Source organism: Ailuropoda melanoleuca, chromosome 10 (assembly GCF_002007445.2).
Source record: "Ailuropoda melanoleuca isolate Jingjing chromosome 10, ASM200744v2, whole genome shotgun sequence".
NCBI classification, from domain to species: domain Eukaryota; kingdom Metazoa; phylum Chordata; class Mammalia; order Carnivora; family Ursidae; genus Ailuropoda; species Ailuropoda melanoleuca.
Genome location: NC_048227.1, coordinates 51,257,742 through 51,284,556, shown reverse-complemented (window position 1 = coordinate 51,284,556; position 26,815 = coordinate 51,257,742). Strand labels below are relative to the sequence as shown.

At 37.8% G+C, this 26,815-nt stretch overlaps 1 long non-coding RNA gene across 1 annotated transcript; it reads left to right on the top strand.

Moving 5' to 3' along the window:
* The first annotated feature begins 2,090 nt into the window (after positions 1-2,090).
* LOC117804145 lies at positions 2,091-20,911 on the top strand. The gene is made up of 3 exons (XR_004628408.1): positions 2,091-2,255; positions 2,416-2,514; positions 20,757-20,911. It is a non-coding gene; the product is annotated as an uncharacterized LOC117804145 (long non-coding RNA).
* The last annotated feature ends 5,904 nt before the right edge of the window (positions 20,912-26,815 follow it).

Sequence of the window (26,815 nt, the reverse complement as noted above, 5' to 3'; positions counted from 1 at the left end):
CTATGAGTCTTATGTATTTATTTTTTTATTTATTTTTTAAACAGAGGAGAGGGTTCTGCCTCAGAGACATCAAAAACTTTGCCTATGGTCATTTTGAGGCAAAACTGGAACTGACTCCCAACCTTGGATTTTCCCCTTTTAACTTGTGGTCCCCTAATCTGACAATCTTAGCCCTCCAGAAAATGTATTCTTACTTTTTTCATTTCATTATGCATTTGCATTCCACTCAGTATTGTGCATTCCTGGTGCTAACAGAAATTGTGGATATACTTTAGTAAGAATGGAAATTTTGGTAAGAATGGATTTTCATGGTTACACTATGATGGTTATTTTGGGGATTCCCACGTTAAAATAGACATGTTTCTGCTTAAATAATAGCTGTCAAGTTCTCCTTTTCTTTCTTTCTTTCCTTTTTTTTTTTTTTTTTTTTTACATTCCAGTTGAAAGTCATCCTGGAGAAATAACAGTATAATTTTCACAGAAGTGTAAATAATGCTTTCCTTAGAGATGTAGGCCTGTTAATTTGAGACAAGCTGTAAGTCATAGAAATGAGGCTGTGATGGAGGAATTTTATTTAGCAGCAAACAAGAGAGGTCCTTTTAGCTAGCAATGCCCTGAAAGCTTACCAGCCCCGAGCCTGCTGCTGCAAATTTCACGTCCTTTTAAAGACTGGTCTCAGTGGCCCAGTGCCAAAATCCGCTTCTCATTGTCTGAGTCAAAATCCACTTCCAGAGGTGTTTAAACACTCATAGCTACACTATTATTTTCTGCAAGTTATTTTTACAAAGCTTTTGACATCTGCTTTTCTTCCCCCCAAATTTCCCACTGCTTTTCACACTGTTGGGAGGAAGTCACATCTTAAGTTCTTTGCTTGCCTGAGTTTCTCAGTGTTGTCTGCCTTAATCTCTGTAAACTCAGATCTATCGGAGGCCATGGTAGAATGTTTGTTATCCTTCATGTCATGTGATATTTATCTAGCTGCAGCAGTAATACTGTTGGTATTTGGAAAGAAATACCAGGCCACTTGTTTTAAATACCCCTGGCACTTTTATGCAGGTGTTGAGGGTATGGGAGAGCTTCCTATCTTGGAATAACTGAGTTATCATCCTTTAAACAGAAACTGTGTTTGCTACTAGTGGCTCTTAGGAGCTTACTACATGCAGGTGTGAGTAGGGGCAGGGGAGAAGGAGACACTCTGCCTGCTGTTGTGGGGTCACTAAGTGGCAACAACATTTATAGATTAATAACCTGTTAGAAACTGGCACCGATGAGGAGAGATGTTTTTCTTCCTTTAAAACAAGAACTACACTTCCTGATTCATTATTCACACACTCCATGCAACCAGCTGGAACAGAAGAAAAACATGCACATGGGTCATACACATTTTAGCTGCAAGGCAGTCTAGACCCTACTTACTTGTTTATTTATATTTATTTATATATTTCCCTGCAGGGGCAGCAAAGCATTGAGGGTGACTTTAACATAAAACATGGTTTCACAAAGTAGGAGCTGACTCGCTCATTCTAACACAACTTCAGAGAGTGGGTTGCCCTGGAAAAGTAACATACACCCTATAAGCCACAGGGTATCAAGCCACACTTGCCAGGTGTACTTGAACTTAGTACCCAGCCCCAGATCCTGGCACACTTCAGGCTCTGTCTAGACTCAGTGCATTTAGCAGCATTGTGGTATAATTATAAAAATAAATAAAATGTGATATGTTTTAAAGAAAATCAAAAGTTGCCTAAATAGAACTGCCCAATCCGTTACATTGCACAGATGTCATGTACTTGGTCCATTTCTGGCAAACACTGAGTTGGTCACTTTATTTGTTTCACAGATATTTGAATTAGGGTGGGGAAGAGAGCGGAAACTGAAAGCACTTCCTCTTTCCTGGTTTGAAGGTTTTTCTCTCCTTCAAGAGAACAAAACAGAATTTTGTTCAGGAAGATAAAACCATTTCCTCCCAATACGGAAACATTGGATATTTATTATTGTGACTAGCTCTTTTTCAATTATAAAAGATTGGATTTTTCTGATGAATCCAGAGAAAGTTGAGTACCACTTCATAAAATCAGGGTGTTGGCTTTTTCAAGTTGTAAGGAACAATAACATGTTCTGGGACCTTCGCTGGCAGAGTTGACCCAGCGAATCCGTGGGAAAAGGCAGAAGGCTGGGAAGCTGCCTCCGAATTAAAGAGCCGGACCTCACTGAGGACTGGGACATTTTCTACAACAAGATGACAACTCCATCAGGTGGACTTCCCGTGACTTGGCCTTTCCCCATTACTTTTCTATCTGTTCTCCCTTCCTGTTTCGCCAAGAACTCCCCTCACAGTCTATCTCCTGGGGTCATAGCCAGTCGGTGAGGGGCCATCCAGCATGGTGCCTGACTGAGCATTGTTCTTTCTGTCAGGTATTTGCTGGGCTGGGGATCTGAGCCGGGCTGGCCAATGTGGCAGGGTCACAGGGGACGAAGCAAGCAATACAGCTCCCACCATGGAGGAACGGATATGTAAGTGTGGCCCTGGGTATAAATCTCTTCAGATAGATTATGTACTAATACCTACTTGTTATGGATTACATAATGTGTATCTTCTACTAAAACGTATGTTCTCGAATATAGTCTCCTAATTGTGTCGGGCCCACATAAGCTTTCAGTACGTGTTGCTGTAATGTGCAAAGAAATCTGACCTTCTGCTTCTCATGCTCACAGCTCTGTAAGAGCAAAGAATGTCTCATATGCGATTGAGGTAATAATAACAGAATAATACAATTCTAGCCCTGGAGAATTGTTATAAGACTCAAATCAGTCATTCTTGTGAAAAATGGTTTAGAAAGTATGAGCTAGTGCTATAGATATCTAAAGAATTGTTCTTAGGTGTTCAAAGCCGGATTTAGCAAAATTGTAAAAGAGGAAAAAATCAGACTTTGGAAAATTTTTGTCCATGCTTTTGAGAATTTGTGCTTAAGTTTTGGAAGACGTGTGTTCTGCAGGTACCTGACGGTGTAAATAGCATCTCATGGTATTCAACTCTATCAGCATGTTGCTTCTCTCAACAGCTCAGAATAAGTAATGTATGGGTTTCCTTTCAATGAAAATTCTTCATCCAAGCAGGAATAGAAAAGGACTAAATCTTGTGCGCACAAGAAAGAGAGAGAACTCTGTAAGGATAAAAGGCGGGGTGAGTAAAGAGGAGTGAAAAAGAAAGCTGAGTGTTTGAGGGCAGGTGCAGGGAGGACAGTGGGATGGAATCAGAGAGTTTGTGGGGAGCAGGTGGCTTCCTGTATGGAGTCCATGGAGAACGGCAGAGATGGGAAGAGGGGGTTTTGAAGTTGTTTTATTGCACAACATTGTCTCTTCCACCTCCCCACCTGTCCCGCGTAGCTTCTGAAGATCCCAAATGAAAATGATGCTTTTAAAAATGCAGTGGGCTCCAGGGTCATCCGTATTTTTTGGAAAGTCCCTTCAAAATGATTATTTGTTGAAAAAAATATTTCTTGATCACCTACAGTATTCCACGAGTTTTGTTTGATCCTTTCACATTATCTTGTAGAACTCAAACAGCAACATAGCAGAAAGGAGCATTATCTCCGTGTTATAATGAGTAGATTGAGGCCCAGAAAGAAGAACCGCCTACATCAGGTGTTCTCAGACGTCACCCCATCAGAATCACCCGGAGAACTTGTCAAAACTCAGGTGGCTGGGCCCCAGCTCCAGAAGCTGCTGATTGAGTAGGTCTGGGTTGGAGTCTGAGAATTCGCATTTCTCACGTGTTTGCGGGGTATACCGGACGACCACGCTTTAAGCATCAGGGGTGTAATGCCATTTCTTTGTGAAGCACAGCAGTCAGGATTTGAGCGAGGTCCACGCGACCACAGAACCCGCTTCGTTCCCACCGATCCTCGCAGCCTCTACAGGCTCGTGCCTCTGCGCGTGAGAACCACTGGAGGCAACTCCGGAGGCCCAGGCCCCACCTCGGGAGTTCGTAAAACTTCCCGGGTGTTTCCAATGGGCAGCTAAGGTTGACACTCCCTGTTATAAGAAAGCATTGAATAGGGCTTCCATGTTCCTTGGGTTCTAGAGCCTCCGTTTGCGCATGGCTGTGCAGACACGTACATGCGTGTAGAAAGGGCACGAGATGCATGCATCCGCTCTAGCCCAAAGCCTGAAGCAGTTGTTTCCTTATTTGGTTCTTCTCCAGTGATCCAGACAGGAAATAAGCCAGGGCTTTGGACTCCGACCCCCCTGGGGATAAACGCTCTTTAGGCTGCTTTGTAGCTGTGTAACCCAAGGCGAGTTCTTTATTAGTGCGGTTCTGTTGTTCATGTGGCATAAGATGCTAGCATAGTAGGGCCCGAACTGTGCTCCTCTGAGAGTGACTGGTTTGGCAGCTGTTATCCGCAACCAGCCTTTCCCAACGTGTGGGTGTCTATCTGCTGGGGGCAGAGAGATGATGTTTGAGTCCCAACATGGCATTAAATAAAACTGAATCATTGTAAGAGGAAATTGGTCCCTTTTCAATTTTTTCTGGCTAAGTTAGAGTAAAGGGAAAGTTTCAACCTGGTGTACCATCCCTTTGCAGCAACTCTAACCTTGCTAATGATCCTTTTTAATAAAATGGAGATTGGGCCTTCAGCTCAGAGCCTTGACGGATTACGGCATCTAGCTAGAATTTACTGACATTAAACATTTTTAGTTGTATTTATTTTTATGGACGCTTTCTGTTTATTGTACTGGTTTTCATTTTTATAACGCCACATAGAGTTTTCCTTAAATAAATATTTTCTTTGAAAATGCATAGTTTTCTTTAAAATAAGTGTGTTTAAGTTTTAAAAAGTGAGTTTCATACTATTATAAAAAAACAATAACATCTGTGGTATGTGGTTTTCTGAGTTTTGGAAAAAGCATCGTGAACCATGGAGTGTAAGGTATCTGATGGATTGGTTTCCACTGATTGTGCAGACTTCCAGAAGACAAAGTCCCCATCACAGCTGGTGGTAAATTTAGCTAGTTATACCTCTTGTTTTCCATCCCAGAACTCACACTGCCCTCTGGCTTCTCAATCCCCACTCTGGTGGTGGTGGCGGTGGGGTACCTGTGGTACCAGTCCAAGAACCTTTGGTATCCCAGGGTTGTCATCCATTGAGGGAATGGAGGGCGTGGCTTACTGTAAGTGTGGAGCCACACCCATTCCGAGGGGACTCATTTTGCAATCCAGTTTGCAACCCTCTGGTCTTGGTGGAATTTGGTATGGCAGGCTTAATAATAGCCCCCCCCAAAGATGTCTGTGTTGTAGTCCCTGGAACCTGTGACTATGTTACCTTACGTGGCAAAAGGGACATGTTTTTCCCCTGATGCTATTAAATTAAAGATGAAATGAGAAGATTGTCCTGGATTGGCTGAGCAGGCCCAATAAAGCCATGAGGGTCCTCGTAAGAGGGAGGCGGGAGGATGAAAGACCAGGCAACGTAAAGACTAAACCAGAAGTTGCAGTGGCGCCCTTTGAAGATGGGGGTGGGGGGGGCCACAAGCCAAGGAATAGAGGGTGCCTGTAGCAAAGGCAAAGGGGTGGATTTCCCCCTGAAGCCTCTAGAAGGAGCTCAGCCCTGTCAAGACATTTTAGACTTATGATCTCCAGAATTATCAGTTAATAAATGTCTGTTGTTTCGAGCCACGAAGTTTGTGGTAATTTGCCATGGTAACAATAGGAAACTAAAATGTGGCCCATGGGAGGGGCTTGGTGACAGATGGTGTCTGAGGCTCCAGGGGGAGCCCCTGCTGAAAGATTAGGCAGAACAGCCAGAGGGTCTGGACCCTGCATCAAATCTGCCTGGTGCTGCTATTCCACGATGCATGATTTGCCATGTTCGTGCTTGGTGGATCCAACACCCAGCCAGGCCCGAGAAAAGAGGAGATCCTATAAGCCTGGGGGAAGGAGGTTGGGTTTGGGGGCAATCAGAAGCTACATCCGAAGCAGACAGCTTTGGTTACCAACCTGACTTCTGTGATCCCTTTCTCCCACCTAAGCAGAAACTTAATTTTGTTCTAATTTCCTCTCCCCAATCGAGTGATGTTCTCCTGGGGAAGCTGGCTCCATCAGCAAGTTCCAGTGAGAATCGATTACTAAGCCATTTCAGCACGTGGCATTTCCTGATGGCTGTTATTGGTCCAGAAAAGAACACATGACCCAAGAAGCCCAGTAGGACTGAAGCAAAGGTCCTCTCTACACATGGAGAACAGCTTTACTCTCTCGTGTGAATCTGAAGGGATAGCTCTGTCATTGTCGCAGCCATCTTTTGACCACAAAGGGAAACCAATTTTAGGAGAAGCTGTTGCTGAGGACAGAATAGCAGATGGACAGAAAGAAGCTGAGTCCTTGAGAACATAATAGACAAAATAGCTGATAATAGCATCCTATGTGAAGTACATTATTATTTAAAGCCAGTTTGAATTGGCATTATGTACAGCAAGAATAATTCTATCAAAGCACTTTCTCATGTCTGAGTCCTCATCTCTCACACCTTCCTTGGTGGATGGTAAATGTGGTTTTCACTAAAAGAAACTTATATCTGCTGATAACACTTAGTAGCTAAAAAATAATGTCACTTTTCCTGTCTATTTTCTTCTGTCAAATTAAGTTTGTGATCTAAGTGGTAGGAAATAGGTATTTTTCTTCAAGAGACCCAATAAATGTTAATATGAATAAAGACAAAAGCCACATGGATTATGAAATAACTTTATTTTTTCCCCAACTAGAGTGTAAGCTCTTACAAGTACCTTGCCCACATCTGGTACTCAAATGTGTTTGGTTTTAATAGGCACTTTCTGAAAACATTACTTTATCCCAGGGATGGTAAATAGGTTTCATCTGGTGTGTCCTCTCCTACTGATTGTTGTGGATTTCTGAAAATCTGCACTGAGAAGGATTCCAAGGCCCGCTGGACCCAGGGTGTGAGGGTGCTGTGGCGACCAGCAATGTCTGTCACAGGCACGGAACGGGGGTTGCTGAAACTACTGCCACTGTTCAGCATCCTCATCTTAACCCAAGAACATATCTCCTGAATGAAGGGAGTTCTAAGCTCCCTGGAGGCTGGTTACGTTTCCATATGAAGGTGAGTGGCTTCTTTGCTTATGGGCGAGTCAACCCTGCAAGGAAACCTTTCTTGTTATTTGTTGGTTTGCTTTCGCGCATGCGTGCACACACGTGTGTGTGTTGTTGTTGTTATTTTTCAGACAACAGTTTCAGGAAATACAGTGGACACATGCAGGGTTAGGTTTAATCTCTGTAGAAATCATCTCTTTATCAAAGACGGTCGTAGGCAGAATTCTGAGACCGCCTCAAGGTGCTCACACTGGTGCACCTGTGCACGGAGTGATGCGGGAGCTGTGAATACGATGGGATATCACTCTGGTGATTCTGTCGCATTTTCACAAGGGTGAAGGGATTCTGCAGATGTCATTAAAGACCCAAATCAGTTGATTGAGTTAATCCAAAGGGAGATTGTCTGAGTGGGCCCAATTTATTTTAAAAACCTACTGGATCCTTCCTAAAGAGAGATATTCTCTCTCTCTCTCTCTTTTTTTCCCTCTCTCTCTCTCCTTTTAAGATTTTGTTTATTTAATTGAGACAGCATGAGGGGAGAGGAGGAGCAGAGGGAGAGGGAGAAGCATACTCCCGCCAAGCAGGGAGTCCCACATGGGACTCAATCTCAGGACCCTGGTACCATGACCTGAGCCAAAGGCAGACACTTAACAGACTGAGCCACCAGGCACCCAATAGATATTACCTTGTTGACCTTGAAGAAGTAGGTAAGCCACTGTGTTGTGAGAGGGCCCTGTGACATGGAACTGAAGCAGCCCCGAGGAGCCACAAGAGACCCCAAATGAAGTCAGCGAGGAAGTAGGGACCTTGATCCTACAATTTCAAGGAAATGAATTCTGACAACAGTCACATGAGCTTGGAAGAGGAGCCTAAGCTCCAGAAAAGAACACAGATACTTAGTGTATCCTATAAATATTTAATTGAAAGATGGCTTGGAAAACATATGGGAGATATGAGGGTTACTTGTGGTCAACATCAAACTTAGTTAATCGAAAAGACTTAATGAGGAACATGGGACTTATGTTGAAGGTGACAGATGGTCATAAGTGTCTTTTGTTTTAAACTAGTACATTTGTGATAATTTGTAATGCAGCAAAAGAAAACTAATATAATTACCATTGAATCATAAATGATAGAGGGAAGAATGGATGAAAAAGCTTGTGACAAATAAACTAGTATGGACATTAGACCATGAAAAGAAAAGGCTGGCTCACATTCCATTCATGGGTGAATGTACACAAACTATCCTGAACACCACTGGACACATTGGTTTGTCCCTTTCCCAGCTGTACGAGCAGCATGGAGTCCACAGAACAGCTTATGATGCTTTTAAGACACCTAGAAGGCACTTCTGGGCCTTCTAGCATTTACTTGTTACTTTTTCTATGAACAGGGTAACATAAATGGAAATAAGTAAACAGCATCCCCTGATATCATTATTCCTACAAATATAACTGTTTATTTCCACACAGTTCCCTTCACTTGTTGTCTACCTATAAACAAAATATTTTAGATATTTAATGCATATAGACACAATTTCGTATTCTTTAACATTACATGATATGCACTTTTCATGTTCTTTCATGATCTTCAGTTATTTTTAATGGTTGAGTATCTTACTGAATTGATGTGCTAAAATTTCTTTAATCATTTTCCTGTTTTTAGGAATTTAGATGATTCCTTTTTAAAATTTTTACTTCTGCTACTGTAAATAACATGGATTTTTCCTACCAAAGTTTACCATTTCCTACATATGGATTTTTTTGATGATTACATAATTTTTGGGGGGTTAAAGGTACAAACATTTCTTTGGACCTAATTGTTTCCCCCAAATTTTGCTGATGTACATCTTGACCAGCAGTGTGAGTTGTGCTTATCTATTCATTTCAGGGTCTTCTTGCCAGCTTTAGAAATTCCTTTTTTAAATATTGGCCATTTATTTTTTTAAGCATAAGCTTCACTGAGGTGTAATTATACCTAATAAAACACACCTGTGTACAACTCAATAGATCTTGGCGATTGCAGACATCCATGTAACCACCACCAAAATCAAGCTATAAAACATTTCCATTGCTCCTCAGAATTTTCTGGTGCCTGGTAGCAGCCAGCGTACCTCCCATCCTGTAACCATGCAACCACTGCTCTGCTTTCAGTAAATCAGTTTTGCTAATTTTACCAGAATTTCGTATAAATGGAATAATCTGGTCTGAACTTTTTTTTTGCCTGCCTTATTTGTTCAGCATAATATATTTGAGGTTTATGCTTGTTGTGTATATTGGTAGTTTGGTTTTTTTTTTTTATTACTAAGTACGATTCCATTGTATGGATATACCACAATTTGTTTATTAATTGACTTACCCATTGGTGAACATGTGGGTTGATTTTAATTTTTTGGTGTTATGAATAAAGCTGATGGAAACATTTGCATACAGTCTTTCAATGGACATACATTTTCGTTTCTCTTGGGTAAATACCTAGGAGTAGGATTTTTGGGTCATATGAAAGGCAAATATTTAACTTTTAGAAAATTGCCAGACTATTTTCCCAAGTGGTTTTATCAGTTTACACTCTCACTAGCCAGGGATGGGAGTTCCAATTGCTCCATATCTTTGCCAACACTTGGTATAATCAGTCTTTTTAATTTTAACTATTCTAGCAGGTGTGAATTGGCAGGTCATTGTGGTTGGTCATTTAATTTTGATATGATTGTTATATACAGTTTTTGGGTAAAAACCAGGCTGTAAAATTTAATTTCTAATATTATATCAATGATAAGAGTAAATGGGAGAGGTACTAGAAATTTAATTTCTATTTTTGTAATGAAAATAAGAGGAAATTAAAGATGCTGAAAAGAACCCATACTTTGCACAGGAAATGAAAATGCATTAAATAGACTTTATCATGTAAGATGATTTCCCAAAGTATGGCTACTTTGATTTGTTTGAAATGAAGAGACTGCCAACCATCATGAGATGGGGCCGTGGAGGCCGCGTTAGTTTCGTGGGCAGCTTGGGAAAGCTTGAGACAGGCAGGGTGCCTGCAGGTAGACTGGAGAAGCGGGCAAACATTCCTGAGGCAGTGCACTGAGGCCGAATGATTGCTTTTCTCATTGTGCTGATAGAGGTTGCATTATTAAATACAGAATGCCGCTTCCCAGGTTGACTCTCTCTTTTGCCTCCTAAACCCAGGGACCAAGGGGATGGAATTGAATATTTACCATTGTCGGACAATGATCTCGCGTTCAATTTCTGCTCAACTTTGGTGTGTTGGGATAACATTTGGATTAGGTCTGTGGGAGTAAAAGGACAACGCCAGTCTATTGGCTAACCTGAACAGGGGTCAAGGAAAAGACAATACTCCTGAATCAGCGGTAATCATGCCTCAAACCCTCAGTCCCCGATGTGCTTCATGGATGGTCGGGGGCTTATTTCCGAGTCTAAAATCTTTGTGCAGCTAGTCCCCTATACTATGAAAATTAAACTTATCGCTTTATGCAGAACTTGGTAACATGTGGAGAGACATGAAGGGGATGTAATTTCAATCGGGTGATCTTTAAAAGATAAGCACAAGATGATAAAAATGACGACATTCAATTTAGAAATTCTCACAAAACCAGTTGTACTCTGTTCTCTGAAACATCACTGATGTTTATGTGTGTGCTGACATATTTTATCCTAATGGGATATCAGAAAGCTCACAACCTAAGAGAGATTGCCAAAGAATAGCGATTTTTGAGCAGCTTATCATCTGTGATGGGGGACAAAGGTCAACCAGTAACAGCCAGTGTGGATGAAATTGCTGTTTGGAATTATTTGAAACCACATCACCCTCACTACCCACTAATGTATCTTTTTCATTAACATTTTTTTATATCTTTAGCAAAAAGGAATTTGAGGGGCAAATTCTATATCTTGGTCTATGTGAGAGCCATAATCAAAACACACAGATTTAACCCCAACCCATCTTCTGTTCCTATTGAGACCAGATCTTCAAAATTCAATCAAATGAATAATGACTTACACTCTAATCCTTAGTTTTCTGAGATATGTCTTTTTCCAAATCATCTAAATAAAGACAAGACCACTTTGTTTATTTGTTTATTTATTTTTGCCCCAAGTTTTGGTTTTTAAATTTCAATGCTGGGCTTGTAATACCAGAAACTAATAATATTTTTAAAAATATAGTAAGTGTGAAGTAATTGTGAGGTTACTCTTGCCCCCAAATATATAACTTGAAACTTATGCCTCCAAGCAATGAGTACTTCAGAGAAGACTCCTGAGAGAATTAGACCCAGAATTCTCTTCTGGAGCTTTGATACATTTCAAACACTACAAATGAAAAGAAATAGCTTATTGAAAATGGAGATCATATGTATGGTGTAGCTTTTCTGCAGAAATTCCTTAAAATAGAAAAAAAAAATTGGCAATAAAGTGCTATTCCTTCAAGCTGAGAAATGGTGCCACGAAGCATCAATAGGGACCTGGGTTAAATCCAACATGGTCCATCCTTCGTAAAGAATACTATTCAGCTGTTGAAAAGAAAGAGGTAGACTTACACATATTGGCTTGGCAAGATCTCTAAGACATATTTTTAAGTAAAAAAATGTATGGAACTATAATATTGTATAATCCCATTTATACAAAAAAGGCATGAAGTATAATTGTGATATGAACACACATGTATGTAAATGCAAGGCATGCATACCAAACTCTCGACAGAAGTTACTTCTGGGAGCGGAGTAGGCGACTTTGTGTAAGCATGTGCATGTGTGTATGGATGTGTTTGTGTGTTTGACAGATGGCATGAGAGGCAGTGAAACGGAAACTAACATGTTTGGTACCATATGATTCTCTTTGTTTGAATATTTTGCAAGACGAATTTAGGTAGATAACAACTACCCCCAAACAGGAAAGAAAAGGTTTAATTAGATATATCTTCAGTAAACCCAAGGTTATAATATAACACTGGTATACACCCAAATCTTTAACATTTTCTTCTTTCTTCTTTTTTTTTTAAGATTTTATTTATTTATTTGACAGAGAGATAGCACAAGCAGAGGGAGCAGCAGGCAGGGAGAGAGGGAGAAGCAGGCTCCCAACAGAGCAGGGAGCCGGATGCTGGGCTCAATCCCATGACCCTGGGATCATGACCCGAGTGGAAGGCAGTTGCTTAACCAACTGAGCCACCCAGGAGCTCCAACATTTTCATTAATAGCAAAATGGAATACTGTTCTGGAATCAGTTGTTCGGTGCCAATTCATTGAAGAGAGAAATAAATACAGACACGGTCCAATGATGAGTGGTAAACTCCATAGGTGCCTTGCTCTCTACCCTATCCCTCATGCCTAGCACGGGTCCCAACATTAAACAGGGATTCAATAAATACTAGTTGAATAAATGTTTTCGGTGTGTTGGAAGCATATTATTTTTATGACTGACAATGCAAATATGAAACAAATGCTATTATTTAGCATGTTCGAGACACAGTATGAATTTTACTACCTGAATTAATTCAGTTTCCTCAACAAAGATAATCACATCGAGAGCACTAGCAGCCAAGTGCTTTGTGAAACAGAAGACTGCCAGAAACTAACGTGGCATCCAGCTCCACACCAAATGGAAATTCTCTGGTATGACAGTCGTGCCCAACCTTCACTAGATGTCACATCTGGCTTCTTGAGCCCTTCCTTCAGCATCATCCACCAGCCGTACTTAACGTGAAACGCAAAGTAGGATCACCCACAACGTGCTCCTGGAACTCAGCCAGGCTGCCTACCCTGTGGCAAAGCCGTCTGCAACACAAGACCTTTGGGGAGGACATGTGTGGAGAATGGACGGCAATGCAGGCTGTGCACTGAGCTGAAACGGGATCGCCGCGAGCAGGGTGGGCAGAAGCAACACTGGGATTTAATAGCAAATGATAGGCTATGGAGGTGGACTGCTGGGCAATCAGACGCAATGGAGAAATTCCTTTCAGGCCAAGAGTCTTGTTGTGGGGAAGGGAAAGAGGATAAAGAATAAAAGAAAAAAAATTTTTTTGAAGCTTTAGCTTTGATTGAAGGGATATTAGTGAATGGGTGGGATATCAAATAATCTGCCCACCAATGGCTATCGCAGTATGGCCATCACCAACAGTTCTATTAGCTTTAGGCACACAGGGATTGTGTACAGTTAATAGAAAATATGTCTATAGATGTTACATTTATAAGGAAAAAGTGTTTTCACAGTCATGGGGTTTACCTAGGTTTGAGATTTGCAAACATGTCACATTTTAAAACTTTGGAAAATGATTCTATGTTCATAATTTCCAATGTAAAATGAAAACACAGACCATCTGGAAATTATCAAAATGCTATGTAAAGGCAATGATGCCATTTACTGTATAGAATCAATTTAGCACACCAATAAAAACACACACACGTATAAACCTCGAAAAAGGAGGCTATTTTTTTCCATAGAACTTTTCATTTAAATTCTGTTGCCATTGTTGTGCAGTAAATTATGTTGTCACACAGCTATGGCTAAAGTGCTTTTTATTTGATGTAATCCTACTGCGTCATTAAAATATCAGTATTTTTTATGTTTTGCAAATATTTGTGGACACCATTAAGCAGCACGAAGCATAGTGCAGTAACAAATGTCCATTTTATGGCCACTGTCAGACTATATATTGTATAATGCCCCAATATTATCAGCAATCTAGACCTAAATTATCACAACCCTAAGTCCATGAAACACAAGACACATATATAATCTCCTTTAGTCCATGTATTGAAATGCTAGAATTAAAAGGTTGGGCTATCAATTCAGGCAGAAAATGTCATTTTCCAGGGGAATTTTTCACTCAGGACAAAAAAGGAGAAAGGCAAAGGAATGAAGCTAAGGGCTGATTTTTGACAACTTTAAACTGGAAAGATTTTTTATGTTCCTGAGGAGGAAACACAGGTGAGAGGGGAAGTAATTGTGCAAGTGGGAAAGTTGTTTGTTTTTGGTCACTGTGCTTTATAATTATTATTTTAATTAACAAAGACATCAGGTTATCAGTAGGCAATGTTGGTTTATGGTGTTGGAGATTTTTCTCTCAATTCACAATTCTACTCGAAAGAAGCCAAGGAGATTGATGTTTTGAAACGATGATGACAAATTACCCACAACATATGGTTGATTGTAAATACTGAGCCAATAGTCTCTAAGTTCCTGTAGAATGTGACCAGCCCAGGGGCAGCAGGGAATCTGCACGAGATTGGATCAAAATTGGAAATATTTTGTCACATAACTAAGCAGAGTGAGTGTGGGACTTGTAAAACACCCGGTGATTCAACTTGCCTTACGACAGAGCCCCCTAACTTACTGTTAAATATTTCCTTTCCTCTGCTGGATTTATCACTTCCGTAAATTATAATAGACAAATCCGCTCCCCACCCCACCCCCCATACATCCCCTGGTCTTCTTTTTGTACAGCTTTGAAGGTGATGAAAGAATCGATCTCATTGACTACAAATGACAATATTAATCATAAGAGGTTGTCAGGACTCATCATGATGAATGTGTCTAGAGGAGTCAAGTTGGTAAAATAATTTGGCCCATTGTAGTTTCCTTTTCATTGTGGCCCCCCTTGGTGGCAGCAGTCGAGGGATGAGTGAGAGGTGCTGGATCTGGCTACCAAAGCGACAAGGAGGGGGAGAAAAAGTTAGCGCATCCAAAAGCAAGTGTTCTGACTTTCAAATGCCCTTGTATTCCAACAGCAAGGGCATTTTGATGGAAGGCAAGCCGTTACTAATTATGAAGGAGATTTCAAAATCTCTTTCTGAACTCTGCAGACCAAATGCACGTGTAATCTGCTTCCCAAACATACTCTGCATGCAGTGTTTTTATTTTTAATTGTCTGTTTATTATAAACTTCAAAGGCTCTCTTCCAATGGAAGAGTTGTATCTTCCCCTGACAGAAGTTGCCTTTTCTATAGACGATCAATGTGAATTACAGCTTCTGCCCCAGGCGATTCTTAACAGGAGTGCCAATTTAGAAGTTGGATTTTCACTCTCTCATGAGTCATGTTACTGATATTGGCAAGATTTGCTAGTGTTAGGAGATGCCTTGATCGATAATTCTGAAATAATAAAAAAAAATCACAGATTTACTTGGAGAGTATTTTTTCTCATATGAGATAAATTGTGCTGTCAAAGAAGTAAATGAGAATTATATGATTTCTATTCCTAATTAAAAATGAATTTTTTGATAGATAAAAATTCGATTTCAGGTCAGAATATGTTGAAATGAAGGAATTGTTTCTTATTCATGTAAATGAACAGAATTGGGATTTTTTAAAAGAACTTAAAAATAAGGAACAGGACCATGAATTATTTTAATTAAAAATGTTAAAATATGTCTAAATGTAGTAGGCAACTGTTAAAGTTTCAATTTGATGAGATTTCAAAACAAATTGAAATACTGAGACTTTTTAACAAATCTAAATGGGAGTTTTGGCTAGAGAGTTTTGCTTATTTTTACGTATGATAAAAAATAAATGTGTATTTTAGAATATCATTTTTAAAATATTTGCATTTCTTACTTAATTTCTCTCTTTCTATGTTCAGTCTAAGCAGTGGTAATTAAAATTCAGTTTTCCAGATTGCTTTAAGTAGTGGTTTATAAAAGAAATTTAAAATCATACAATCAGCATAGGTTTTTCTTATAACTTGTTTCTCTTTTAAAGTTTTTATTTTTTAAAAAATATAAGTATTTGAAGTTTTTGTTGTTGTTGCTCCATTCTCCTTTGAACCGGTGTTGAATTATGTGGATAATTCTCCCTATCACTTTTAGTGGAGATTTGGACTGCTGCCTGTTATGAGTCACTAGGATTAGTGACAGGGACTTGAGACAGCATGAAACAAAGCACAAACAATTGATGAATTTATTTCAGAATCATGCTTCTTACAAAATGTAGCGAAGTAATCATAAAGAAAATGTTCCCGTTTTTCTACACCGGTATTCTCTAATGCATAGAGTGGAATAGTTATTGCATTTGTGATGAAATGGAAGAACATTATACATTTGCTTGTGCAATGGTAGGTGAGTATTCATAAGTGTGAGTACAAATGTAAACACGCATTTCTGGATGGATGTATCAGAAAGTTTTAAAAAATTTTAGGCAAAGTCCAGGGTAGCGGGGGTTGAGGGAGGAGGGAGATGTTTACTTTTAATTTTGTTTCCCTTCTCAATAGTTGGAATTTTTAAACTATGTGTGTTCTGCTCTTATTTTTTAAAGTCATTGATTAAAATAAATATACTAGTTGGAATTACGTATGATTTTCTTTATAATTTCCTGAGTTAAATTTTTTTTTGGCTAGTAATTTTTTCCCAATACAGGAGATTAAAGTATGTTTTTAAAAAGCTTAAAATCTGGCCACCTTGTTACTTGGCTTTTAGGAACAAGCCAAAGAGATCTTACACAGGGTCAAAAATATCTTTTAAGTTGATTTTGTCACTTGCTTTTGTGCTCCTTCTTGCAATACAGTTTCATAGTTGGATATTTATGATGTCGAGCTTTGCTCGACTTAGTTGTTTTTCTGTTGACTTTCTTTAGAAAAAAAATTAAGATTGAGAGCTTTCAGTGACATTGACTAGATACCACTCACGAGTTCAAGAACTCACTGCCAAGCAGAAGCGCAATGTCGTGTGTAAGTCTATAGGAATTGCCTGTATTTGGTTCCCTTAAAGAAATAGGATTTTCTCCATCAACTTTGTTTCATTTGGAATGTTATGTTTGCTTGGCATATCACTCTGGTCTGACTTTGGATATAATACGATAGGTCTGCAGTGGACATTATAAAGTGTCTTTTGGTTCTAAACATCCATTTGGATGTCATTAAATAATGTCTACTATTATTTCTCGCTTTCTTCATTTCATCGTTATACATTTAGTGTCTGGAAGGAATATTGTTTAATTTTGCCACACGCTAAAATAGGATGTTTAAAATGAAAAACAATACCAAATTTCAAAGATAATACTCATCAACCCCTATCTCTAGAACTACACACGTGTGAGGTAATAATTCATTTACTTCCAAGATATACCTGCTGCTGGCAAAAGAAGACAGAATTATGTAGCGCTAGCTTGTGTCTAAAAGATGCCAAAGCAATAAGTTTGGTAACAAAATTGTTTGAAACAACTGCCAGAAAATTTTTAGCCAAAACAGCTGGCCAGTTGAATATTTCAATTTTTAAGGAGTTTTTCTGGTATTGCATTGAAGCAATAATAAAATAAGTAAATAATAAAACATGTTTCTATATTAAATCTATACTATAAAATAAATGAAAATAAGATAATTATTAGTAAGTTTATTTCTGTCTCAATCAGAATGCAGAAAATAATTGGTGAAAGAATTTCATATCATAATGAGAGTGTGGTAAAACTGTTACTTAGATTTTAAGGCAGAGATTTGTTTTTAAGTTTGTAGATATGCAGATTTCCAAGGTTAAGGTTAAATATATATTTTGCTTTCAACTTTTTGTATTGTCGTAAAAGGCCCTGTGGGAAATAATAAACAGATCCCATTTAAGTTCAGGTTCATTTTGCTACGCATTTTTGTTGGAAATACTTTCTGCTTCCTTCAGAACCATACGTTACTGTGTTCTTTATATATCTAACAGATAATATTATGACAGAGATTCAAAAGTCTTATCACCAAAAGTGAAAATTGAAGGCCATTTACCATTAAGAAGACACTATATCACCAAGATTTTTTTTTTACTATTATGTAATCCCTACTCCTAAATGAAGTCTAGTTGTTCAGTTGCTGGAAATGGTTATAGGACTATGGTCTATGAAAATTTAATTCAATATAAAGACGCAGAGATTTGTATTAAGTGCAGGAGGAAAAAGGCATTTATGATTCTGAGTTTAGAAAGTTATTTTATTTGTATATCATTTTAATCAAACTCCCTGTGAATTAATTTTTAAAGTAAAAGAATGCTTTTTATTCTTAAAAAGGAGTTAAACTCTTGGAGCAGCATTTTTAGCCTGATCTTAATTTTAAATCAATTTGGGGTTTTATACTTTCCAAAACTTTGATATCACACTATTGAGAAAGCAACTAATTGACTCAAATGTTTGAAAACACAAAAGTCAAAAACTTACAGTCAATTTACCTTCATCTTTTTTTTTAACATAAGAATTTTCGAGACCTTTTATAGTTTGCTTTGCATAATTCCTGTTAACAGTGATTCAACGCTTTTTATACAGATATCTCTCTAAGTTACACATTAAAAGCAATGATAGTTTGGTTGGAGATTTTTCAGGAAATAATGCATCAACAGAATGATTTTTTTTTTTTTGCCTCATAGCTACAACTTTCTGTCATAAAAAATTTTTAGACTAGCTCCATTTTGTAAACAGACATTTATCTAAATTACCACTACTACTGTTGCTATTATTACTACCAGTAGATATTATCAAACACTTAATTTTTCCAGTCACTTTGCTTAATGCATCATAGGTATGATCCCATTTAATCCTTCCGAGAACTGTCTGAGACAGAAACACTTACCGCATTTTACAGATGCAGAGGCGAAGGCACAGAAGAGTTAAATAACTTGGCAATTGTTTCGTAGCTAATGGCTAATAGCTGGCTGATGATAGAGCTGGAATTTGGGACCCAGGCAGTCTGACGCCAGAGCCCAGGCTTTACCTTCTATAGATATGGGATTCCAATCTATTTGGGAGTTCGAATTTCCATTTTTTGCTTTATACGATAACCACCTTTATGAGCAAAAAATTGTAAAATTCTGAAAAACGATTTTAGTTTCTTAATATTTTTCCTATCTAGAGATAGGCTTTACATTTACGGAAAAAATAAATTGCGTGTTCTCTTTAGATTCAAGAAAGAAGCTGCAGGTAGCTAACTGGGGCAAGTTGAACAAATGGAGATGAATACTTTTTTCATTTATTAGTTGCTGGCTTTGTGCGATCCACTGATATTTAGAAGAAAAGGTCACACTGCCTGCTCTCCATTCTTTGTAGTCTAGTTGGGGAATCAGTTGAGTAAATAGATAATTAGAGGCAGTACAAGCATGACTAGATCAAAGGCAAATGGCAATTCACAGAAAGGATCACCTACCTTTCCTAGTTTTAGGGCCAGTGGAAAGGCTCCCTGGAGGAGGTGATCCTTGAGCTGCATACATTTTGAAGGATGTGTAAGAGTTTTTCAGGAAGAGAAGGGGTGGGATGGGGTTCTTGGGGGCAGAGGATCAGCTCATTCAGAAGTACAGGGACACGTAACAGGGTGTGATTTGGAAACTTCCTAGCTACAGCATGAGATGTAGAGCGTAGAGGGTGAAGCTAGAGAAATAGCCCTAGCCTGTAAAATCAGCTGCCTTGGATACTGTTCTAAGGGCCTAGGATTTTATCTTGAAGGTCATAGAGAACCACTTAAGGATTTTAAGTGATGGAGAAAATATAATTAGATTTGTATTTTGAAAGATTGCTTCAGACAAGTTCTGAAGGTTTTGATGCAGTGGGACAACATGAGTTAAAAGATGATTGTACTTTATAATAACCCTGGTGAGCTATAATTAGAACGTGAATTAAAGCAATGGAAATGGGAATGGAGAAGACAGGATAGATTTAAAAGTTACTTAGGAGATGACAAAATGATGAGTTAGATCTAGCCCAAAAGTAAAAACTATTCTGATATTTGTACTGTAGGTTAGTTTTAGTTGTTTTTGAATTTTATATAAAATCATGCAGTACTTTTCGGGGGGGCTGGCTTTTACTCACCATTTATGTTATTGCATGTAGTAATAAATTGTTCTTTATTCATCACTATAATTGTATTCCCCTATGTATATATCACAATTCATTAAGCCTATTTATCATTGACTGGTTCTATTTTTGTGTTAATTTAATTAATAGGGCATGAATATTCTTGTGCATGCTTTTTGGTGCATATGCATATGCATTTCTATTAGAAATGTTGGATCATGGGCTGTAAGAATGGTCAGCATTAGTGGATGTATCAAACAGTTTCCCAAAGTGGTTGTATCAGTTTACACTACTCTCGACACTAATCAAGAGATCCAGGTGCTCCATACTTTCATCAATTTTTGAATTCTTAGATTCTTTAACATTAGCCAATCTAATGGTTGTGTTGTGGTATCTTATAGTTTTATTTTGCATTTTGCTAATGACTAATAATGCTGACCACCTTTTCATATGCTGGCTGGTCATTTGGATATCCTCTTTTGTAAAGTTCCTGTTCATTCTCTTGCCCAGTTTTTAAAAATTATGTTGTCTGTCTTTTGCTTATTGTTTTTTAGGAAATGATTTTATATTCTAGATCAAAGTCATTTTTTGGCAAATACTTTATTGGACCAATGTTGGGAATATCTCTTCCTGATCTGTGGCATCCCTTTCATGCTCTTAATGTTTTGGATAACAGAAGTTCTAAGTTTTAATAAAGTCTACTTTATTAATTGTTTCCTTAATGGTAAATGCTTTTTGTATTCCGTTTAAAAATAATTGCCTATCTTAAGTAAGAGGACTTTTGTCTTTCTTTTCTCCTATTAATGCCGTCTATGATAATCTAGAACTGCTTTTTCTCTGTATTGTAAGGTAAGGGTGAAGTTTCTTTTCTCTTTTTTTTTTTTCACATAGGTATTTCAACTGGATCCGCCAATGTTTATTAAAAATATTGCCCTTTCACCATCACACTGCTGTTCACCTTTACCATAAATCAGGTAACTATGTTATGTGTAGGTCTGTTTCTCAACCATTTGTTCCACTAGTCTATTTGTGTATCTTTGTTACAATATCACACTATTTTATTATTATACATTATAATGTCTTAATATCTAGTTGTGTGTGTCCTCTAAATTTTCTTCTTCTTCTTTTTTTTTTTTTTAAACACTTCCATTTCTAGCCACCGAAGAGCCTCCATGGACAGGACTTTTTTTTTTTTTTTTAAAGTTTTTTTTTATTTTATTCGACAGAGATAGAGACAGCCAGCGAGAGAGGGAACACAAGCAGGGGGAGCGGGAGAGGAAGAAGCAGGCTCATAGCAGAAGAGCCTGATGTGGGGCTCGATCCCATAACGCCGGGATCACGCCCTGAACCGAAGGCAGACGCTTAACCGCTGTGCCACCCAGGCGCCCCTCTTCTTCTTTTTTAAAAAAGATTTTTTTATTTATTTGAGAGAGAGAGAGCATAAGCAGGAGGAGCAGAGAGAGAGAGAGAGAATCTCACGCAGACTCCACACTGAGTGTGGAACCCAATGTGGGGCTTGACCCCAGGACCCTGAGATCATGACCTGAGCCTAAACCAAGAGTCGGACATTTAACCAACTGTGCTACCTAAATGCCCCTAAATTTTCTTCTTCTTGATCATTACTTCTGTATTAGCATCGCCTTATAAATTGTGTACTTATCTTGAAAAATTTCCCAAACCTACTCTTACTAATATAGTCTGTTACCTATTTATAATGGAAATAGTTGTTCTTTTTCTATTTGAGATTAGTAGAAGTGAAGTTGTACATTTTTCTCTTCCAATTTTGTGGATCTCTTGAATTTTAGTCCCTGATTAAGAATTCCTGATATAGACATAGCTTTTACTGTTTCTTTTATGTTTCTTATAATTTTTATTATACTTAGGTTAAAGGATTTTCCAATTTTCATTGTTATTTGGTTTTTTGACCATTGTTATTCAGAATATTGCTTAAATTCTAAACATGTTTAGAATATAAATGTTGATTTCTAGCTTGGCTTAATCTAGTCTGATAGCATACTCTGTGTGTTTCAATACTTTGAAATTTGTTGAGCTTTCTTTTGGCCTAGTATATGGTCTATTTTGATAAATATTTCTTGTGTACCACAGAAGTCAAAGAGGTCTATTTGGTTAATCATGTTCAAATCTTCTACAGCTTTAGTGACTTTTTTTCTCTTCTATAAATCACTGAGAGGCACATAAAATATCACATGATAATCATGGGTTTATTTATTTTTTCCTTTTAATGTTTTTGCTTTACATGTTTTGTTGATTTGTTACTAGGCACATATAAATTTTGCATTGTTATATCTTCTTGTTAAATGGACACTTCTGTTATTACAAAGTATCTTTCCTTATTTCTAATAATACTTGCCCTAATGTTTACTTCGTCTGATATTATTATAGCTATAGAGGCTTTATTTTAATTGATACTTGCATGGTATGCCTTTTTTAAATCCATATACTTGGAAAATTTTTGTGTCATTGTATAAAAAGTACAAGTCTTGTAAGTATAATACAGTTGACCCTTGAACAACATGGGTTTGAACTGTTCAGGTCCACTTATACACAGATTTTTTTTTTTATCAATACAGGACTGTAAATGTATCTTCCCTTCCTTATGATTTTCTTTCTTTCTTTTTTTAAGATTTTATTTATTTATTTGATGGAGAGAGACAGTGAGAGAGGGAACACAAGCAAGGGGAGTGGGAGAGAGAGAAGCGGGCTTCCCACCAAGCAGGGAGACCAACGTGGGGCTCGATCCCGGGACCCTGGGACCATGACCTGAGCCGAAGGCAGATGTTTAATGGCTGAGCCACCCAGGTGCCCCTCCTTATGATATTCTTAACATTTTCTTTTCTCTAGCTTACTTTATTGTAAGTATATAGTATATAATACATATGAAATAATGTGTGAGTTGACAGCTTATGTCATCAGTAAGGCTTCTGGTCAACAGTAGGCTATTAGTAGTTAAGTTTTTGGGAATCAAAAGTTATATGTAGATTTTTGACTGTGTAGGGAGTCAGTTCTCCTAACTCACATATCGTTTAGATAAAATATCATATATATACAGTATATACACAACCATTGCCTTCTAATTGGGTTCTTTATTCTATTTATATTTAATGTAATTCCTAGCATATTTTGGTTTAAATCATTTTTTTATATATTTTGTCTCCTCTGTCCTTCTTTTCCTTTTTTGGCATTTGTTTAATTATTAATTAATTTTATTACTCCATTTCCTCCATGTTTTGGATTACTAGTAATACATTGCCTAAGGATTACTCTAGCCTATAGCATGCATCCCTATCTTCTTAGAGCCTACCTTCAATTAGAGTCTAATTAGGCTCTGATTTTCCATACAATGCAAAAATCTTAGACGCTTTAATTTCATTTACCACATTTCTGTCCTTTGTGATACTGTTGTCATATATTTTACCTCTGCATTGTTATAAACCTCACTATACATCAGTATTACTGCTTTAAGCAATTGAAATTCATTTAGAATTAGCCACATGATTACTCCTTTCCAAGCTTCCCATTCCTTCTTGCATTACCATACTTCCATCTGAGATCATTTTTATTCTTCCTGAAGAACTTTCTTATTTCTTTTAGTTCAGACTTGCTGACTATGAATTATCTCAGGTTTTGTTTGTCTGGAATCAGCTTTGTCTTCATTTTACAAGATTATTTTCACTGATCATAGAACTTTAACTTGGCAGTCACTTTTCTTTCAGCATTGGCTTTCACTGATTCTGTTAAAAACAGCTATCAGTCTTATAGTGGCTTCTCTGAAAATGTGTTTTTTCTCTTTGGGCAATTCTAAGATTTTTCTCCATGTCTTTAGTTGCCTAGTTCTGGTTCTATTTGCATTTATCCTTCATAGTTTCATGGAGTTTCTTGAACCTGTTGGTAAATTATTATTCAGTTATCTCTACAAATATTGCCTTTGCTTCCTTCTTTCTTCTCCTTTGGGACTCAAATTACATGTGTGCTATTGATGTCATATATCCCTTTTCTTCTGTATTTTTATTTTTCCCCTTCTCTGAGTATTAATCTTGATTTTAAATTTTTATTGATCAATGTGTTATTCCCCTCTTTTTGTTGTCCTTATTTGTCTATAGAGACCATCTATTGAATTCTTATTTTTTACATTGTATTTTTCAATTCTATAAGTTTCATTTGATTCTTTTCTTACAGATTTCAGTATGTTGATTAAATGGTGCCTCTCATAGTTTTTAATAAAAATGCTAATCATAATTATTTTAATGTCTGTTTTATACAACTCCAATATTTGTACCTCTCAATGTATTTTTATTACTTGCTTTCTCAGTTTTCAGTCATTGGACTTTGTTTTATTTCATACTTGGAATGCTTTATTAAATGATGTGCACTTGGTTTTCCTGTCTCTTTTTTTCCTTTATGATCATTTGTTTTGTTTCTTAAATTCCACATATGAGTGAAATCATATGATATTTGTCTTTCTCTGACCGACTTATTTCACTTAGCATAATACACTCTAGCTCCATCCATGTCATGCAAATGGCAAGATTTCATTCTTTGTTATAGCTGAGTAATATTCCATTGTATATCATACTACTACGGAGAACAAACTGATGGCTACCAGAGGGGATGTGGATGGGGGAGTGGGTTAAATAGGTGATGGAGATTAAGGAGTGCACTTACGTGATGAGCACCGGGTGTTGTACCTAGATGTTCAATCACTGAATTGTACACCTGAAACTAATATTACACTGCATGTTAATCAACTGGAATTTAAATAAAACTAAAAAAAAATGATGTCATTTTCCTTCATAGAAGATTTAGATTTCTTCTGGTGGGATGATACATACAATAGGAGAAGTTCACTTTAATCTCCTTAAGGCTGAACTCTTTCCAGTTTGCCTTTATTTCTATGGCGTAGCTCTTCCAAGTGATCTCAGAAAGTTCAGAATCCCTCTTCTCTGGTGAGCTCTGTACTCCAATGTTTGTAACAACATATGAGTGTCAAAAAATCTCTGCCTAGCTTTTAACCTCTTATTAGATACTTTCTGCTTGGTTTCTCAGAGATTCACCTTGTACATGCACATTCACATTTCATGTAGACTATGGGTTATGCTTTCCTGTAGCTCTGTTTCTCTGGGATCTCGATCCCTCAAGTCCTGGCTGTTTTTATAGCATTGAATGCCAACTGTACACTGCTGTTTCTGTTTGGCCATTTAAACCTTCCTTGTGATTTGACAAATGCTCTGAAGAGGAAAACTGCTGTGAACACAGGTCTTTCCTCAATGTACTTCCCTTTTCCTCATAATCTTATCACTCCAAATGTTGGCTGCCTTCACTGATTTTAGTTATTTTATAGTAACTTTTTTTAAGACAATTTTTTTGAAATTTTATTTATTCATTTGAGATAGAGAGGGAGTGAGTGAGAGAGAGAGCACAACCAGGGAGAGGAGCAGAGGGGGAGGGAGAAGCAGACTCCCCGCTGAGCAGGGAGCCAGATGTAAGGCTCCATCCCAGGACCCTGGGATCATGACCTGAGCCAAAGGCAGATGCTTAACCGACTGAGCTACCCAGGCACCCTATTGTAAATTTGGGTGGTATTTTCTTAATTGTTATAATCATTACCAGTGGGAGAGTTATTGTCCTATCTTGGATGTGTTGGGTTGAGGCACCTGCCCAAATGGAGATGTCTAGTAGACAATATTGTGTATAAGGAAGGAATTTAGGACTTAAATTTATATTGGGACCACGGATTAAGAGTCAACATAATACAGGGGTTCCTGGAGATTGTGACAGTGAATGAATTTCCCAAGGAAAATGTGGAATGTGCAAGAACACCTGAGGAGAGGTAATCTTGCCAAATATTATGTTTTGGGGATGAGTAGGGCAATAGGGAGTGGCCATAGATTTTGGAGGAAATCCAGGAAATGATGTCACTGACAGTAAGGAAGGAGTCTCAAGAAAATTTGGAGTGTCAAGAAAAGTCAAGGTAAGTGGAAAAATTTTATATGGAATTCCATTCATGATTTTGGCAAAAGAGAGTTTAGAAGTCAGGTAGGTTAAAGATTAGAGCAAGTAAAAACAGTTACCAGGGACGTATTTTGAGAAGCTTGGTTGTGAGGAGACAGAGAGAGAATAAAAAGACTTGGGCATTTTTATAGGCTGAAAGAAAAGTCCCATCAGAGAACAAGGGATAACGTCTAAACTGTGAGGGCAGGGATCATGCCTGTATTGGGATATTGTGATTAGCTGAATCCTCATCATGAAACAAAATGCTGGGACATGCTTGGGGTTCAGTATTTATCTATTGAATGAAAGACTTAAATGAAGCTAATGAGGATAAAGTTGAGAGGCAGTATATGACTGGAAGGAGTTGACAAAGGAGTTTGAGAGGGAAAAATACAAGGAGATGGAGAAGACTCTTCTACTGAGCCAGGAAAGATGCACATGAGGAAGGGAGAAGGTGCACATAGTTTGTAGGTTTGTGAACAGGGTCAGGAAGTTGGAGAAATTCTTATTTTATTTTCTCTGGGCAGAAGGAAGTGAGAGTGATGGAGGGTGCTGGAATTGAAAGGACTATGCCTCACAGCTTACAGGATGTTTAAGCTTGAGACCATGACTTTATTTAATCTGATTTTTATTTGTAGTCATAATATATTTCAGATGTATAGAAATAATGTAAATTAATGTAACATACACCCTCTAGAAGCCAAAATATATACCATCTAAGTATAAATTGCTAATATTCTTTCCATATTTGTATAAGATCTAGGAGATAAAATTTTACTGAAATGTTAACCATTTAACATTCTCCTTCCATGATCTTTCTCCTTTCCCTCCCTCTTCATGTTCCTAGAGACAGTGTACATCATTGCCACATAGATTTTAAGTTTTTATCCTAATGTATCTACTCACAAACACTACCAGCATACCTCAGAGATATTCCGGGT